This window comes from Vulpes vulpes, chromosome 10 (genome assembly GCF_048418805.1).
Source record: "Vulpes vulpes isolate BD-2025 chromosome 10, VulVul3, whole genome shotgun sequence".
In the NCBI taxonomy this organism is placed as follows: domain Eukaryota; kingdom Metazoa; phylum Chordata; class Mammalia; order Carnivora; family Canidae; genus Vulpes; species Vulpes vulpes.
The window spans coordinates 83,037,911-83,057,499 of NC_132789.1; the positions used below are offsets into that span (position 1 = coordinate 83,037,911).

At 41.2% G+C, this 19,589-nt stretch overlaps 1 long non-coding RNA gene across 1 annotated transcript; it reads right to left on the reverse strand.

Moving 5' to 3' along the window:
- Positions 1 to 875: 875 nt before the first annotated feature.
- On the reverse strand, positions 876 to 16,029 carry LOC140594343 (uncharacterized). Its single transcript, XR_011995059.1, has 3 exons — positions 15,822 to 16,029; positions 3,041 to 3,201; positions 876 to 2,785 (listed from the first exon to the last, which is right to left on the reverse strand). It is a non-coding gene; the product is annotated as an uncharacterized lncRNA (long non-coding RNA).
- Between the last annotated feature and the right edge of the window lie 3,560 nt (positions 16,030 to 19,589).

A 19,589-nucleotide genomic window follows, 5' to 3' on the forward strand; every position in this document is an offset into this window, starting at 1 on the left:
TCTAAGTGAAAGACCCAGATCACTATAGTTAATATGAACCACATAGCAAAGTAAAAAGAACATAGCAACTGATGATGACTACAGCCAGTTTGACCATAAAAAGCAACTTTTATTTTTTAAGATTTTATTTATTTATTTGAGAGAGAGAGAGAGCAACAGAGATATTGAGAGAGAGCTTGAGAGGGGAGGAGAGGGAAAAGCAGTCCCTGTTGAGCAGGGAGCCCGACACAAGGCTCAATCCCAGGACTCTGGGATCATGACCTGAGCAGAAGGCAGTCACTAACTGACTGAGCCACCTAGGTGCCCCCAAAAGCAACTTTTCCAAAAGCAATGACCATCAGTCAGGTCAGCTTTATAAGTCACACTGAGTTCACTTATGTTTTCACAGACTGCAGCACATCTGTATTTGTGAAGACCATTTCTCCTGGAGTTTGGTGTCCAGTTGCTTCCATATTCCTCTGCTGCTGTGGTTTATTCCTATGACTGGCTTACTTAGAGAACTAGAGTGCAAGAGGGAGGGAACCAAAACTCATACATACCCTTTGTGTGTCAGAGGTCATGTACTCCCCAGCACAACCCCATGATGTGTCATTGGCTCCATTTTACAGGAGGGCTTGTTTGCCCTGTGAGTTCGTGTGCTTTCATCACACCATGAATGGTGTGCTTGAAGCACCAGGGCCTCTGGGTAGAGGTGGCAGACACTTAGTCGCCAATGGAAGTAGGAAGTATGATGAATATTCATTTGCCACAAGAGTGATGTTGTATATAAATGAGAAGTTTACAGCCCTCCATTTGCTACTTGAAAAAGAGCAAAGAAAGCAATTCTTTTTTTTAATTTATTTTATTTATTTATTTATTTATTTATGATAGTCACAGAGAGAGAGAGAGAGAGAGAGAGGCAGAGACATAGGCAGAGGGAGAAGCAGGCTCCATGCACCGAGAGCCCGATGTGGGATTCGATCCCGGGTCCCCAGGATCGCGCCCTGGGCCAAAGGCAGGCGCTAAACCGCTGCGCCACCCAGGGATCCCAAAGAAAGCAATTCTTACCACATGTATGTTCCTTATGGCAAAACCAGTAACTGGCCAATGCTAAAACTTTTTTTTTACTCAAGTCAACAAACAAATGTAGCTGGGATGGATACCATTGGCCTTAGGATTTTGAGAAAATTCAAAGATGCAAATTCAAAGATTGCCTTTGGTCAATTTTTGCTTTTTAATAACTCCTAAAGGATGATATTAATCAATTACAAGGGTGACCACTAAGAACAAAGGGAAAGCCTTCAAGACCTATGCTAAATGGGATAGGCTTATGGAACCTAAAATAAACCCATCACTTAAGAATAACCTATGGGAAATTCAGCCATCACTTCTATAAGGGTGTGATGTGAAGAAATTATAATTACTTCATGTGCTATAAATCTCTGAGGTGGGAAATAGGCAATATGAATAAAAGAAAACAGTGTGTGTGATCCATCTAAAGCCTTTGACAATACTGAGAGCAAATGAATCAAGATGGAATTGGGGGAGGTCTATTGGGGCTTAGGAAAACTAGAATTGGTTATATTCAGTTAAATCACCAAGGAAATCAGGGACTCAGAATGAAAGTATGACAAGATCTCAAAAATTACCTAATTCAATCCCTCATCTTATAAACTTGGAAACTATAGTCCAGGGATGGTTCTAAAACACCGGATTCTTGACACCCAGGCCAGCATTCTTCTCCTACTTTATGATATTCTATAACACATCAGTTAGAATCAGTTATTAAATATATATAACATATTATCCTATATACCTACTCTCCACAAGTAGTTATAGATTAGAACAAAAATTACCTCAAGCTTCCCCAGGGCCAGATCAGAGCTGCCTTCAACATGCAAATATGAATTACAAATACCGAAATGAGGTTATTCTATGGGAGCTCTAGAGTAAGTTCATCAAAAAGTATACAGAAAATATGCCAGGAGACAGAATTCTAATCTCTAAATAAAATATTAGTCCCTCTGCAACAGGAATATAATGTACAATTTTATTTATTCTTGTTCAGGAAAAAATAAAACACACCTAGAGAATTTTGGAGAGCATGTGTAAACTCAAGTACACTGATTCTCATCATTCTAATTCCTCACTAGAGGAGGAGGAGGACTCCCTCGAATTGAGTGAGGTGAGTTAAGAACAAATAAAATGGAGTATTACTTTACTCAGAAAATAATAAATACACAGAGTTCATTACCACAAAAGAAGTACAGGCAAGGAACATAAATGGATTCATAAAGGTTTGACCAAATTTATGAATGTCAGAGTCATAAATGGCTACTGAGAGTACATCTAACCTTTAAGGTTAATGTCAGAGAGGAAAACTATGTCCTTTCCTGGCAAATCCCTTGAGGTCTCTGTTGTCAACACAGTACTGGGTTGGATGGAACACCGGGCTTGCCTGGTAGAGCAGTTCTTAAGTTCCTTTTAACTAATAGGTATCTGGGCCAGATGCACATTCATCTCTTCAATGGAAGCATAAATCAAAAACGTTCCATTTTGAACAGGAAGTTCGATGAAATTCTGCTGTTAGATACTATTATTCATGTAATCATAGTTGAACAAGAGGAAAAATTTTAGTTTTGGAATCAGAAGAAGGCAAGGCTGGAATCCAGGCCACGCCACTCAACAGGCTCTGGTGCAAGTCACTTACTTTTCTGCGCTCAGATTTCTCACATGTGAAATGGGAAGAACCATATCCGTACTACAGGAATTTTGCTGAGACTTGTGTAAGAAAACACTCTGTACGCTGAAAAACAAAAAATGCATATTATTATGTTTCAAGCAAATCTCAGTCACTTTGGAAGAACGTCTATCAGATACAGGAAGACAGAGTGATCCTTGCTTTATTTTTCTGGAGAGAATTGACAAGATAATTCAAAAAGTACTCAAGACCCAAATCAGATGTCAACTCCCCAAGGCAGAGATTATTTCTCCACTAAATTTCCAGAAACCTCAAGTTATGTCTTAAAGCATTTGTATTACTATTTATCAGATTACTCACCTTCTTCATTGAACTGTGAGCTCCTCTAAGACAGATGCTTCATTTTATTCATCTTTGTATCCTTAACGTTTATCTTAGTTCCTGGTATATAGCTGGCACTCAGTAGATTTTGAATAAATTACTTGATGTGTGGGTGATCCTCCTGTCTTCACTTTACAACTCTAAGGTAAAGAAATGATTCAATTATAAAATGCAATAATTTAAAAGTGATTAAAGCACAAAATCAAGACTGATCCTCAGTTTTCCTAATTTCTAGACCTCAGTCTCTAAGTCCCTAACTTGGGAATAATAGCATCTCAGTCCTATTTGAATAAAAAATGAAAGGCAAACATGGATCACTGGGTGCTGAAATATTTACAAATTGTACATACTTGAAATCCTAAAACCACATTACTAAATATCCTTTAAAATAAGATGAATGTAAATTTTGACCATAACATGAAATTTTAGGTAAGTGCAAGATTGTAGAGAATCTGATCATCACATCATTTTCTTCAAAGAGAAAATCTCCAGCTTTTTTATCTGTAGAATTCAATAAAGGAATCAAAATTAATGTGAAAATGCAAACTTCGTATTCATCCCAGGACATGAACCAACAGTTGCTGATATTTGGATCTTTTTAAATACCTAGGAAATTTTCTCTTCCAATTCATAAAGTTAGAAGCGTAAATAGGAAGTTAAATAAGTATTCATGCCAATAATATATAAATAGAACTGTATACTATATAACCAAGTGGAATTTAACCCAAGTATGCAAGGTGTTTAACTTGCAGATGATATGATAGATATACAGAAAATCCTAAAGACTCCACCAAAAAGCTATTAGGAACTGATAAATGAATTCAGTACAATTGTAGGATACAAAATCAATATACAGAAATTCATAACATTTCTACACACTAATTATGTAGCAGAAAAAAGAAATTAATAAAATATTTACAATTGCACCAAAATTAATAAAATACCTAGGAATAAACCTTACCCAAAGAGGTGAAAGACCAGAACTCTGAAAAATTATAAAACGCTGAAATTGAAGATCGCATAAACAAATGGAAAGATATTCCATGCTCATGGATTGGGAGAACAAATATTGTTAAAATGTCCATACTACCCAAAACAACCTACGGATTTAAAGCAATCCCTATCAGAATACCAACAGCATTTTTTCACAGAACCAGAACAAATAATCCTAATATTTGTATAGAACCACAGAAGACCCCGAATAGCAAAGCAGTCTTGAAAAAGAAGAACAAACCTGGAGGTATCAGAATCCCAGATATCAAGATATACTACAAAGCTGTAGCAATCAAAACAGTATGATACTGGCATAAAAATAGACACAAAGATCAACAGAGCAGAAATAAACCCATGATTAAGTGATCAATTAATCTTTGACAAAGGAGTCATGAATATGCAACCGGAAAAAGCTTCTTCAACAAGTTGTTGGGAAAACTGGACAGCTACATGCAAAAGAATGAAATGGGACTGCTTTCTTAAACCATATACAAAAATAAACTCAAAATGAATTAAGGACCTAAATGTGAGACCCGAATCTATAAAAACCCTAGAAGAGAGCACAGGCGGTAATTTTTCTGACATCAGTCATAAAATATTTTTCTAGATATATCTTCTGAGGCAAGGAAAAGAAAGCAAAAATAAACTATAAAGACTACATCAAAATAAAAAACTTCAGAGCAAAACAAAACAAAACAACAACAATGAAAACCCACAATCATCAAAGCTAAAAGACAACCTACTGAATGGGAGAAGATATTTGCAAATAACACATTTGATAAAGGGTTACTATCCAAAACACATAAAGAATTTATATAACTCAATGCCAAAAAACCCCACAAATAATCCAATTAAAAATAGGAAGAAGACATGGACAGACATTTTTTCAAAGAAGACATTCATATGGCCAATAGACACATGAGAAGATGCTCAACATCACTTATCATCAGAGAAATGCAAATCAAAACTTCAATGAGATATTACCTCACACCTGTCAGAACAGCTAAAATCAAAATTATAAGAAACACTAAATGTCGGTGAAGATGTGAAGAGAAAGGAACCCTCATGCACTGTCAGTGGGAATGCAAACTATTACAGCCACTGTGGAAAACAGTATGGAGGTTCTTTAAAAAATTTAAAATGGAATTACCATATGATCCAATAATTCCACTACTGGGTATTAACCTAAAGAATAGGAAAACACTAATCCAAATAAGTTACTTGCGGGATCCCTGGGTGGCGCAGCGGTTTGGCGCCTGTCTTTGGCCCAGGGCGCGATCCTGGAGACCCGGGATCGAATCCCACGTCGGGCTCCCGGTGCATGGAGCCTGCTTCTCCCTCTGCCTGTGTCTCTGCATCTCTCTCTCTCTCTCTGTGACTATCATAAATAAATAAAAAAAAAAAAACAAAAAAAAACAAATAAGTTACTTGCACCCCTATGTTGATGGTAGCATTATTTACAATAGCCAAGATATGGAAACAGTCCAAGTGTCTATCAATAGATAAATGGATAAAGAAGGTGAGATATAAATATACAATGGAATACTACTCAGCCTTAAAGAAGAAGAAAATCTTGCCATTTGCAACAACATGGTTGGTTCTACAGGGTATAATGCTAAGTGAAATAAGTCAGTCAGGGAAAGACAAATACCATATGATTTCACTCGTAGGTAGAATTTAAGAGATAAAACAAATGAACAAAGTTAAAAAGAGAGACAAACCAAGAAAAAGACTCTTAACTATAGAGAACAAACAGATGGTTTCCAGAGAAGTGGGTGGAGGGATGGGTGAAACAGGTGAAGAGAATTAAGAGTACACTGTGATGAGCACTGAGTAATGTACAGAATTGTCAAATCACTATATTGTACACCTATAGCTAATATAACATTGTATGTTAATTTTACTGGAAATAAAATTTTAAAAAATTAATTAATGTAACCTATCACATTAACAGACTGTAACGAAAGTCACATGATCATATCAATAAATGCAGAAAAGCATCTGACAAAATCCAACACCTATTCATGATAAAAACTCTCAGTAAACTTAGAAGGAAACTTCCTCAAGTTGATAAAGAACAGCTACAAAGTATCTACAAGTAAAAAAAAAATATCTACAACTAACATCATACTTACCAATGAAAAATTAGAAGCTTTCTAAGATCAGGAGCAAAGCAAGGATCTCCCCTCTTTTTTAATATTGTATTGGAGGTTCTAGCTAATAAGACAAGAAAAGAAGGAAGGGAAGGAAAGAAGAGGGCAGGGGAGAGGGGAGGGAATGGGTAGGGAGGAAAAGGTATACAGTTTGGGAAGGAAGAAATAAAACTGTCTTCACAGATGATCATCTAAGTAGAAAATCTGAAAGAATTAACAACAACAAAATAACCTCCTGGAACTAACAAGCAATTATAGCAAGGTTGAAGGGTACAAGGTTAATATACAAAAGTCAATCTGTCTCATTGCACAGCAGCAATGAACAAGTGGAATTTGAAATTAAAAACAAAATACCATTTACAATCACACCCCCAAAACACTTAGGTATAAGCTAACAAAATATGAAATAAGATCTCTACAGGGAAAACTACAAAACTCTGATGAATAAAATCAAAGAACTAAACAAATGGAGAGATATTCTATGTTCAATATTGTCAAGATGTCAGTTCTTCCCAACCTGATCTATAGATTCAATGCAATCCCAATCAAAATCCCAGCAAGTTATTTTGTGGATTATCAACAGAAGTTTCTTGTATTCTAAGGTTTGTATGGAGAGGTAAAAGGCCCAGAACAGCCACACCGATATTAAGAAAAAGTTGGAGGACTGACATTACTCAACTTCAAGATTCACTATAGATCTATAGGAATCAGGATAGCATGATATTGGTCAAAGAATAGAGAAATAGATCCATGGGACAAAAGGAGGCCCAGAAATAGATTCCCCCATAAATACAGTCTAGTGGCCTTCAACAAAGGAGCCAACATAAAACAATGGGGCCAAGCATCATCTTTTCACCCATCTGTGCTGGAATAACTGGATATTTACATGTAAACATTGATTTAGACATAGACCTCATACCCTTCACAAAAATTAACTCAAAATGGACACTAGACCTAGATATAAGATGCAAAACTATAAAACCCCTAAAAGATAACATAGGAGAAAACCTAGATGACTTGGGTACGGCAATAACTTTTCAGATACAACCAAAGATACAATCCATAAAGAAATTGATAAGATGGACTTAATTAAAATTAAAAACTTCCGCTCTGTGAAAGACAATGTCAAGAGAATAGAAAGATAAGTCACAGACTGGGAGAAAATATTTGCGAAGACATATCCGATAAAGGGCTGTTATCCAAGATATACAAAGAACTCTTAAATTCAACAATAACAAAACAACCTGATTTAAAGATGGCCCGAAGACCTTAACAGACACTTCACCAAGAAGATACACAGATGGCAAATCAGTATATGAAAAAATGTTCCATATCATATGTCATCAGGGAAATGCAAATTAAAACAAGATACCACTACACACCTATTAGAATGGCTAAACTCCGGAATACCCACAACACCAAATGCTGGTTAAGGACATGGAGAAACAGAAATTTTCACTTTCTGCTGGTGTGAATGCAAAAAGATACAGTCCCTTTGGAAGATAATCAGGCTGCTTCTTACAAAACAAAATAGACTCTTACCATACCATCCATCAGTTGTGCTTCTTGGCATTTATCCAAAGGAGTTGAAAACTTCTGTTCACACAAAAACCTGCACATAGATGTTTATAACAGCTTTCTTCATAATTGCTAAAACTTGGATACAAGCCATGAAAAGACACCACAGAATCCTAAATGCGTATTACTAAATGAAAGAAGCCAGTCTGAAAAGGCTATATGCTGTAGGATTCCGACGTTCTGACATAGGCAGGACTATCCTAGAGACAAGAGGATCAGTGGTTGCCAGGGGTTGGGAGTGGGAGGTCGGGGTGGAGATGAATGGGCACAGGACAGAGGGTTTTCAGGGCAATGAAACTTCTCGGTATGGTATTATAGTAACAAATATATGTCCTTATCATTTGTCCAAACCCACAGAATGAATGTACAGCACTAATAACGTGATGTGTGATGTAACCCTGAGCGATGGTGGAGTGTCACTGGGCGTTCAGCAGTCACAACACCTGTAGCACTCTGGTGGGGGATGTTGACAATGGGAGAAGCTATGCATGTGTGAGGCAGGGGTATATAGGAAATCTCTATGACTTCCTCTCAATGTTGCTCCAGTCCTAAAACTGCTCTTAAAAAACAAAGTCTAATACTAAGTAGATAAGCAAGCATGTATAGAGATGCAGCCGCATGTGTGTATGTGGCCTCCCCTCACTTTCAATAGGTGAAAAGATGAGTGAAATGGGTCAGTAGGTCCCAGATACCAGCAGTTTCCTGGTTGCCCAGGAGCCAGCCCAGCCCTGCCGCTGCCCTGGGAGAGACCAACTCATGCCAGCTTTACTCAGCACATTCCATTCAGCCCTTGCAGCTTCGGCTGCAAAGCTGACCTTCGGCTCCTCTGAATTCTGGGACGCCACGCACTAACATAAGCGGACTTTCTTGCCAAAGGGCCTGTAACGGGTATTTATTTTGCATCTCTTCTTCCTCAGCTTATCCTTAGCCAGACTGACTTTGTCACCCTCAGATTCCAGACTTTTTCTTCTCTAAGGCCAAATTTACATTGGTAGTTAATAATAATATCCTGTTTATTCTGACCAACTACACATCTATACCTCTCCCACCTCTCTGCATCGTAAGTGCATCCATCCTACCCTAACTTTATTGTCATTATTTCCTGCTGTCAATCTCATATTAGAATAGGCGACATTGCTCTACTTTGTCATGGTGAAAAGTTTATCCTGCAAATTTTCAGTTTCTTAGGTCTTCCGTGAATGGCTGTGCTTATCTCATGTGTGCTTCTAGGCATCTCCAGGGCTCTGCATTTTAACTTCGTACTTCTAAAAGCATCTGTACAGAGATAATATTAATGTTATTGCAACAGACAGGCAGAGCCTCATTTCTCTCTGCTTTCACTGAAAATGCCTGTTCGTAGTGAAAATGTGCAGACATTGGCATTTTTGTGTGAGGTCTGAACGTGTGTGGGTCCAGCCATTGGCGGCAGGAAGAAATAAGACACAGCTGCCAGATGGTTTGGTTTAAAAAAAAAAAAACAGTCAAATTGACTGGCGATCCACAACCATTAAAATTATTTTCCCAAAGGATCCTTCATTCTGAAGCTGGAAAAAACTCCTAAATGCACTCTCAGTTGCTTGACAGAGCGAGGAATTTAAAGGTCATTTAGCTCACCAAATAGCTACTTACCTAAACATGTTAGGTGTTTTATTTTATTTTTTTTTACGTTAGGTGTTTTAAACTCTGCATACAACTGCTGATCATATTCAAAAATTTTAAATACCTGATTTAGAATTCAGAGTAGAAAGTAGAAACTTAGAGTAGGAATGTAGAAAGTACTAGAAAGATCATCGGAGTCCGAGTTAAGTTTTTTGGTCTCTGCTGATAATTTATTACCCTTAATGCAGCCCTAAGCCTCAAGTTATCCCTCCGTATAATGGGGGTCTAAAAAAAGTCTGCTCTGGCTAGGTCATAGTCGTAGGGTTGTTTACAGATCTTGGGATAAAAATGCATGAGAATGAACGCTATAGACTACCTAATGCTACAGAATCTAAACTGTTGCCATAATACTAAAACAGAAGTTCCTGGAAAAACGACAACTTCCTAAGAATCTATGAACTGTCCTTGTAGAACCAGCCACTGGTTTTCTGTAGATCACCCACATCGCAACTTTCATTTTGTTAGTTTGTTGGCATCATTCTCCTTACATTGTTTTCTCTATTTTTATCCCCAATCAACCAACTCTAAAGCAGAGTTATCTTACATTAATAAACCATGTTTAGGAAAAAATCTGGTACAAAACAATGATAGTCTAAATTTTCACCATGTACACTCACAACCAGAATTTCAGTAGGAAAGAGTTTACATCATCATGTTAGTTTACATGATGGTTATGCTGAGACAACATCGCTTCTTCACTCAGTGTTTCCATGGAGGTCTCACTGATCCTCAGCCAGCCTTCCCACCAGCCCCTGCTCCTTACTGTGGATCTCTCACTCTGAGCTTCTTGAGGTCAGTGACCTCCTCTCTCTGACTCTGGGAACTGAGGACCAGCTCACTTTCCTAAGTGTAGTAGGATCAGGGTAGAAACTTGCCTCATGAGTGAGGGAAACTGACACATCTCTTCTCAAAGGCCACAGACTAAGACACTGCCAGTGGAGGTGACATCTAGTCATTACTAAACTCAACATCCCCAGATTCCTATACCCACTAAATGCGATGACTTTTTTCCTAAGAAATAAACAAAGAGCAAATAGAATGGAATGTCATCTTCCTCGAGTGATGCCATTCTCAAGGATGAGGTTTCCCTATGACCCCTGTACCACACACTATGAAACAGCAGCGCTCAGGAACATTCGAAAGGCAGAAAGGAGCAAGTACTTTGCAGAGGCCTATGAATTATTCCACACAGCACCAAAACATTCTAAAATGTCTATTTCTAAGCTATTATTCCAGCTCAAACAGAAGAAGTTCACGTTTTAACAGAAGTTTGCTAAAACCACTACTGAAACTACAACTCTGTCATCTTTAACTGTGTTCCTCATTAGGTCATAACTATGGACATATAAGTAATGATAATGACTTTTGAAAGAACCAGGATATTGAATAGCCATGAACATGAAACTGTGAGGTTATAATATAAAGGAAATTAGGCCCAGAGTTTGTAAGAATTTCAATTAAAAACATACAATAAGAGATATTGTCCCCAAACTCTGTTTCTCTAGTTTATTTTTCATCATTCATATTATGCAGCCTGACAAAACCTGGGAATAATTGAAGAAAAATGTGCAGTACTGAAATCACAAGAACTGAAGTCAAAACATAGTAGCTTCTGTTCCAACTTCCACCATCTGTTAGTCTTATGACACAGGACAAGTTACTCTGCTCTCTTCGATCAGTCTGTTGGTCTATACGTTGTACCTCCAGGTTGTCATGGGGTTGAAAAATGTTAGCACGGAGAGTGTGCATTTTTATGAGCTCTGTATTCCCATTGTTTTTAAAACAAAACACACTTTGCAAGAAATGCATTGCATCAGGAAACTGGTTTTTAATGCTGAGCTCTTCACGCATATTTTTGTTTTAATGACTGCATCGGACCCCCAACTATGAGATCTCTGCAACACAGTTACCCTCCACGAGGACAAAGCATTCTCTCCAGGTGTATGTTATTTTATCACTAACCATTTTTAGGCGCCTTATGAAAGTAACTTCACACACGCTTTAGTTTTGAGGACAGGCTGCAGCATGAGCCACAAAAGAGCAAACTTTTAAGTATGGACGTGGAGTGACGGGATGCCTCCTGCTCGGGCATTCAGATGCTGAAAGCCCAGCCAACTTGGGCAAAGGCGAGGAGAAGCTTTCCAAGGCAATTGCTAAGCCGCTGTATCTGGAGCAACCAGCCACCTAATGTGAAATTCTTTTCATCTTCTCTCCACCGCCTGTGAAAACCAGGAGGATTTCTGAAAGGCGTAGAGATTCTCAGTCGTTGCAACCAGGCCGCTTTCTTCTAGTTCGAGCTCATGAGAGGAAGGACAATTTCATGTTAAACATACACACAAGATAACAGAGAAGGAGGGGAGCTGATGGCACGAAATACATATGCAAACCCTCCCTTGGAAGCTTGCTTTTCACTATCTTGTACAAAGTTAATGGAAACCAAGGAACTACCATTCCAGAATCGTCGCCCCTTTAATCCTTAATAACCAAATAAAAATGGGCAGCCTGTATTCAGGAGCAACTCTAGCAAGCAGATCTCCAGGAGACAAGGCTCCCTACAGACTTTCCCTTGATCTTAAAGCTTAACTTGAAACATTTATATGCACGGAGCACCTGGCCAGAAGATGTGAGAAGGCCTTTCTTTTTCTTTTTCTTTTTTCACCTTGGCTCTATTTCTTTCTTTAATAATAAATTCTCAGCTTTCTTTCTTTCCCTTCCTGGAAACTGATTTCATTCTAAATCATGTTTTTTGTTCTTTCTTAATAGTTTAAGAAAAGCAAGACAAAGTTGAAAACCCCCCATTAACAGCCATCAGGTTCCCTGCCTGCCAATCGGTATCACGCTTGCTTTAGGAGAGATGAAGCAGGAGTCAGGGCAGGTTAATTCCAATCAGGTTGAGAACTTCTTTTGTTCGAATTCAAAGGACTCGGGTTAACCTATTATGCAATTTAGTACCAACTGGCTGGGCAGAGCTTCGGCTTCGCACCCCTTGCTGGGGGAAGAGGACATGAGCTCAGCAACCTGCGGGCTCACATGGGCGGGCGTGGGGATTGGCGCCAGACATTTCACCCAGGAGGGAAGAGCTGGTCCCCAGGGGCTAAGGCCGCCTGGGGCGCGTCCTCCACCGGGGCACGCGGCATCCAGTGGTGAAGGCGCACACAGCCTGCTATGGGTCCTTCTCCCAAACCAGGTCAAACCCAGGACAGAAACCGTACAGCTACCTCGAGATAAATGTATTCAAAGACAGGCGCCCGAGTTCCTAAGCATCGTCTTCTCTCTTGCTTTCCAACTTCGCGCCGCGCAATGCGTTCCCGGAGCCCCCCCCCCCCCCCCAAGACACGACAACACGCGGCAGAGGATACAAGAAGGAGCTGGAATCGGGGCCAAGGGGGACGTGGGCGAAACGGCCAGGGCGGCAGGAGTATTCCCTCCCGGGGGGCTGCTGGGGGAGGAAGGTACACGCTGGCTCGACGGACTGACGGACGGACGGACGGCGACCCGGCCCGGTGCGGCCCGTCGTCGCCTCGCTGAGCGCCCTGGAGGGCAAATCAGATGCGCGCGCCCCCTTCCCCCCCAGCCTGTCGGCGGCTTCCTGCCCCTTTAGGAGAAGGTCGGGCTCGGCCCGGTAGCTTCCCGCCGGGAAAGGCCCTGTCCCTGCGGCCACTCCACCCCGGGCCACCCCAAACCGCCCCCAATTCAGACAGGCCCTTCCCCGCACAGCGCGCCCTCTCCACGGGGTGACCCTGCGCTCACACTGCCTCCACTTGCGGGGGGCATCGCCAGTTCCCGCGCTCCGCTCCGCTCCAGACACGGCCCGCCCTGCCCTGCCCTCCCCTGCCCTCCCCTCCCCTCCCCTGCCCTGGCCTCCCCTCCCCTCCCCTGCCCTGGCCTCCCCTCCCCTCCCCTGTCCTCCCCTCCCCTGTCCTCCCCTCCCCACCCCTGCCCTCCCCTCCCCTCCCCTGCGCTGCCCTCCCCTCCCCTCCCCTGTCCTGCCCTCCCCTCCCCTGTCCTGCCCTCCCCTCCCCTGTCCTGCCCTCCCCTCCCCTCCCCTGTCCTGCCCTCCCCTCCCCTCCCCTCCCCTCCCCTGTCCTGCCCTCCCCTCCCCTGCTCTCCCTTCCCCTCCCCTCCCCTGCCCTCCCCTCCTCCCTCATCAGGGCACCTGTCGCACTTGCGAGCTTGCTTTTGCGGGGCGCACCACGGACCCTGGGAACCGAGGCGGGCTCCTCCGTCCTTTGTCCCCAGCATCCAGCGGGCGGCCCGCCTTATTATTACTATTTAACGGTCCATCATCGTTTGTTGTGAATAAATAACAGTAACGACAACTCACATTTACTAAGCATTTACCACGGGCCACAAAAGCTCCCCAATGTTTTACTTTCATCATCTTTGCGAGAAAAACAGAACCAGTCTTCCCAGTGGAGCCATGAGGCAGCTTATCACCATCTCCACTGTACAGGGGAGGAACCGTGTCGCGGCTGCTAAGCTGCCCGCGCCCCTCCGGACCCCGCTCGGCCACTACGGGAGGCTCCTCTCTGCGGACACGTGGTGCTTCCTGACGGCCTAAGCAACGAAGGAGCAACGCTCGATTACGCGAGTCATAGCAGCCCAAAAACGCAGCAGCAGCCACAAAGGAACATGCGCCAACTGTTGGGGAGGATCGTGACTTTTCCTAGATGCTGAGACTCAAACTGTTTCTTCCCCTGCATCATGTCAAAGACTCTCCAGTGGCCTGGTTTGGTGGATGGCGCCTGGGAGTCGGTGCAGCGAGCAGAAGAGCAGGTTCCATGGAGCCTCTTCCCAGGACGTCCCTCAACACCTGCCAGCAGCACCGTATGGACGCTTCTGCCAGCCGGTTCTGCACCAGGCGGTCTACACTGTTCTCTGCCCACCTGGCTTAAACCGATGGGTTACTTAATTGCCAACATCAGACTCCGCAGATATTCATGTTGTTACTTCAAGATCATTTTCCCCTTGAGAAGAGAGAGGAAGCAGACAGCTGGTGGGAAAGAAAGGCGAGGGCTGCTGACCCCCCTCTCCCCCCACCTGGAACAGGAATGACGTGTGTGCAGGGGAACCGGCTTTGCCAGCTGGGGTCTCGCTGAGGGATCCCTGGAAGAAACTGCCATTTGGGCTTAGCTTCCTCCTCTGCGCCCTGGAGACACTGCTGTCTGCGAGGGCCCTCACTGCTCTAACGTCCCCTCCGTTAGCACCAGTGGCCACTTTCCTCAGGATGTACTGTCTTCTGTGGTCACTGCTCATCTAGAAGCTTGGACTCGTTTGGGTCTTGGTCCACAGCACTCAGAGAGAACTAACCAACAACTCTGGCTACGGCCTTCCTTAGCATCTGCTGCCCCAGAGGTGAAAAGCCCTTAGCCAGAGAAAAATCTCTCTCTCTCTCTCTCTCTCTCTCTCTCTCACACACACACACACACACGTCTTTTCTGATAGGTATGACTGTCCACTTTGGGATCTGTGCCAGGTAGTTGCACATCTGCACATTTTCTGCGTCTGCCAGAAGAGTGTCTCTGAAACAACTGCTCCTTTACCAATTATTGCTGCTTTGTCTGTGCTTCCCTGCCTTGGAAGCATTTCCCCCTAAAACCCAATCACAGTTGTTTTACTGCCACTCCTCTATAGCACTTGGAATGGAAATCTTAGATTCTGTGAAGAGAGAAGTCTATAAAGGAGAGCCAATTTCCTCTTTAATCACATTATTGTAACATCTCAACAAAGTCATTTACATAGGCTAGTCCTTTCCTTTAAAAGCCATGCACCTGTGCATCTATTTTTAAACACACATACACTTCTTGGGGCCCAGGGTGGCTCAGGCTGCTAAGTGTCTGCCTTTGGTTCAGGTCAGGATCCTAGGTCCCATGATCATATATTTATAATCACTTCTTGTCCTGTGGACATTTGCAATTATTTCTCAACCTTTAAATTATCCTCATGAAATGGCTTTGCAGTGGGTAAACAGTAGAAAGTCTCTGATCAAAACAGACTCCTTTTTCCCATGAAGACGTGATGGAAAAAAAATCCACAAAAACTTGAGATATTAGAATCTTTAAACTATTTCCAACCCGCTTGTTTGCTTTCAAGGGTTTTTGCAACTAAATGAGTCTCATTGTATCAACTGGGAAAGAATAAAGCTGTGGACTTGCAGGACGTGCAATTTTATTCTTCCTGTTAGCCACAAAACTTACAATTCTGAACAGCACATTTATACAATATTTCTATGTGTGATTTCCAGTATTTTATTCTGAATTTCTTTTAACTCAACATTTACAAGATATCTACTACCATCTTATTTTCAGTTAAGTCCTCCATAAATAAGGGAAATGGTAAAAAGTTCAAAACAACTCAGAAGAAAAAATTGAACTCACCGAGAAAGAAGTCCAAACTTGAAAAGTAAAATGACAAACACATGAAACAAAGGACTTTGGTGTCTGCGTCTTGACAAAGAAAAGGAACATTTTCTATTTTTCTGGTGAGAAAAACAAAAACAAAAACAAAGCAGTCGCCTTAAATCTGTGAAGGGAAATTCAGGTTAGACTTCTAATGAAAATGACCTTCTGTGTTGGAAGGTGGTGTGTGCAGTCTATGGGGGAGCTGGAACTCAGAGGCACTCGTCTTGGGGAGGGAGGAGGCCCACCCCCGAACTGGAGGCACACTGGAGGAAGCAGCGTGGAATTCAGGCAAAGATTTCTTGAGATCCGTTTTTTCCTGCCCTAAGGACTGGCAATTTGTCCAACATTTAGTAAATAGCCCTTCCTTAGTGAAGGGTGGCCTAGTGCTTTAAAACATGCCCGTCTCTCATGGTCCCTGCCCAGGACCTAGGGACCTCAAGAATCTTTGGTGCTGAATTAATGCCAAGCATCATTTCACTTAAGTGGCACAACCTGTCTTCCATTAGAGGCAGGAAGGAGAGGCACTATTTCTTTTTTTTTTTTTTTTTTTAGCAACCAGGTTTAAAAACGAAAAGAAAAATTGCCCATGCTCATCCCAAACTTTTCGATAGCTTGTCAAAATAAGGGACAGTGGAAGCATACAACATAACAAAATGCAAACACCAAACCTAGTCCCTCGAAGAGCCTCCTCAGCGTTTCCTATGTGGTTCAATCACGCTGCTCATTAAACAAGTCATTTTAATACTCACTGTCAGCCCAATCTTCCAGGTGCCAGGATTTCCTTTTGAAGACGGAAGGTACGCTATGGGCCAGCTTTGCAGAGAGGTAAACATATGGAAACCAGGACAGGCTTTTCTGGTGCTTAAGATCTGGCACCTTCTAAATTTAGAGGCCTCCCCCCCCTTCTTTCTTCCTTTATTTTTTTTTTTTTTCTGGTTTAAAATATTTTTTTAATTTATTTTATTTTAATTTTTCAGTTTGCACAGAAACAAGGTGCTGTGAAACACACCTCAAGTGTCTTTTAAAAATTAAAACAGGATTGATTTGTAGTGTCAGTGATTCCTGCTAATCAAAATCACTGACAATTTTTCAGGAGGGAAGAGGTATGGTTTAACTCTCTCACTAGAGAGTACTGCTTCCTTTTCCTGTTTTGATCTAAATCTGAATATTTTCCTACAGATAATTCTCTTGCATTTTTTAAAGGAGAGAAACAGGGAATAAGATTCTCGGAAAATAAATGTTTACTTGGCCACACAGATTCGTCTGGCTGGCCTAGCCTGACCAGCAGTGCTCCAGGTCCCTCTGCTGGCTCAGCTCAGAGGGCGCTTTTTCTGTTAAGTGCAGGTTCAGAGTCTTCGGCCTCAAAACTAAAACTTCCACGGTAGAATGAATGTTTTGTTTCCTCTTTTCCTACTGCAAAGGACCAGCACTGGAATGCAGGGAGTGGTAAGTGTGGATACCACTTATGACAAGAAAAACAAGCATCCACCCAAATGAGAATTCCTCTAAGTTGTGTGTCTACTCTGAAACCAACGCATATTTCAATTTGTGTGCCATTTCTGACTGGTTTTCTTCTTGCCATTATATTTTAAAAATTAGAAATGACTTCTAACATATAGGAATCTTTTTGTCTTTAAATTCAAGGATTTCTTAACCCAGAGAAACAAGAAAAAGCAGAGGGATTTAACAAAGCAGTAAGTTTCCCAGAAACTTGCCTTCTAGCAACAAAAAGTCATATAAGTACAGTTTTGTGAACAGCAGATTTGATGCATTTAAACTGGTGAATCATGTTATGGCATCCCAGTATTTTTTTTTTCTATGAAGACAAAATTGTTCTATAGCAGTTTAAAAAGGCATCTGTACTTTAACTTTAAATACATTCAATGGGCGCCTGGTTGGCTGGATGGTTGAGCATCTGCCTTTGGCTCAGGATGTGATCCCGGGGTCCCAGGATGGAGTCCCGCATCAGACTCTTTGCATGGAGTCTGTTTCTCCCTCTGCCTGTGTCTCTGCCTCTCTCTGTGTCTCTCATGAATAAATAAATAAAATCTTTAAAAGCAAATAAAGATAAAAAAAAAATAAACACATTCAAGTAAGCACCATCCCCTCTAAATTGTCAATAGGAGGACCTTTATATAAACTCATGAATTAACACCAGAAAAGGGTGGTGTTCTTTTCTAATGCTAAGCACCTGATATGTTTAACTACAAAAAAAAAAAAAAAGAAAGAAAGAAAGAAAGAAAGAAAGAAAGAAAGAAAGAAAGAAAAGATGATATTGGCTAAATAAAAAAAACTCATGAGGTCAGTTGATCCAAATAGGTCAAGGCAAATAATACATAAACAGTGATTTCTTGGTCTCAAGCTATCACATTAAACCAAAAAGTAAATAAAGACTCAGAGCAAAAAGACACTGAGACAGAGACACACAGAGAAAGAGAAATAGAGGAGAAGAAAAGAAAATGAGAAATGACAGAGAAAACCAGTATTTCATATAGCTGATGGAACCCTCAAATTTTTCAAAAGTGGTAATAAATGATTTTTAAAAATATACATCTTAATATATAATGTGACAATAGAGGGATATCATTCTGGAATATCTGAAATTATTTCTACACAAATCCACCATGTGCCAGTTTGAGAATCTTCCATTATGAGAAACACACAGGAGAGGCAAAACTATAAACCAGCTCTTTTCCATCACATCAATTCCAGCCCACACACAGATCTGACAACCTTTGCTTTCAACATTTAGGGTGAACAAATAATTCAATTACTAGAGCTCTACTATTATTACAGTGATTTTAACTTTTTCATAATTAAAATGTTTGAGTATTTTTATTATTTTTAAATCTTAAATTTAAATTCAGTTTAGTTAACATATACTGTGTTATTAGTTTCAGGAGTAGTATTTAGTGAGGCACCTGGGTGGATCAGTGGTTGAGCATCTCCTTTTGGCTCAGGTCATGATCCTGGGGTCCTGGGATCGAGTCCCACATCAGGCTCCCCAAATGCTTCTCCCTCTGCCTATGTCTCTGCCTCTCTCTCTGTGTCTGTCATGAATAAATAAATAAAATCTTTTTAAAAAACAGTAGTATTTAGTGATTCATCAGTTGCATACAACACCCAGTGCTCACTACATCATGGGCCCTCCTTAATGCCCATCACCTAGTTACCCCCTCCCCACCCCACTTCCCTCCAGCAACCCTCAATTTGTTTCCTAGAGTTAAGAGTCTCTTATGGTTTGTCTCCTTCCCTGTTTTCATTTTATTTTATTTTCCCTTCCCTTCCCCTATGATCATCTGTTCTTCTCAAATTCCATGTATGAATGATTTCACTCATATGGTATTTGGCTTGAGTACTTTTATTTATTTTATTTTTTTGCTTGGGTATTTTTCATTAAGACCTTTTCTCTTAAAAAATTGTATATGGCAATTTTCAGTAAAACGGAGTTAAAACTCATTTTATTTTGAGGATTCTTTTTTTTAACGTTTATTTATTCATGAGAGACACAAAGGCAGAGACACAGGCAGAGGCAGAAGTAGTATCCATGCAGGGAGCCTGACATGGGACTCCATCCCAGGTCTCCAGGATCAGGCCCTGAGCTGAAGGCAGCGCTAAACCGCTAAGCCACCGGGGCTGCCCTATTTTGAGGATTCTGTTGCTGGAGAAATTAAGGACACTAGGTCCACTTCCAAACTTACTGACAATCAAAAGCATGTGGAGGTGCTTTTAAAAATCCAGACA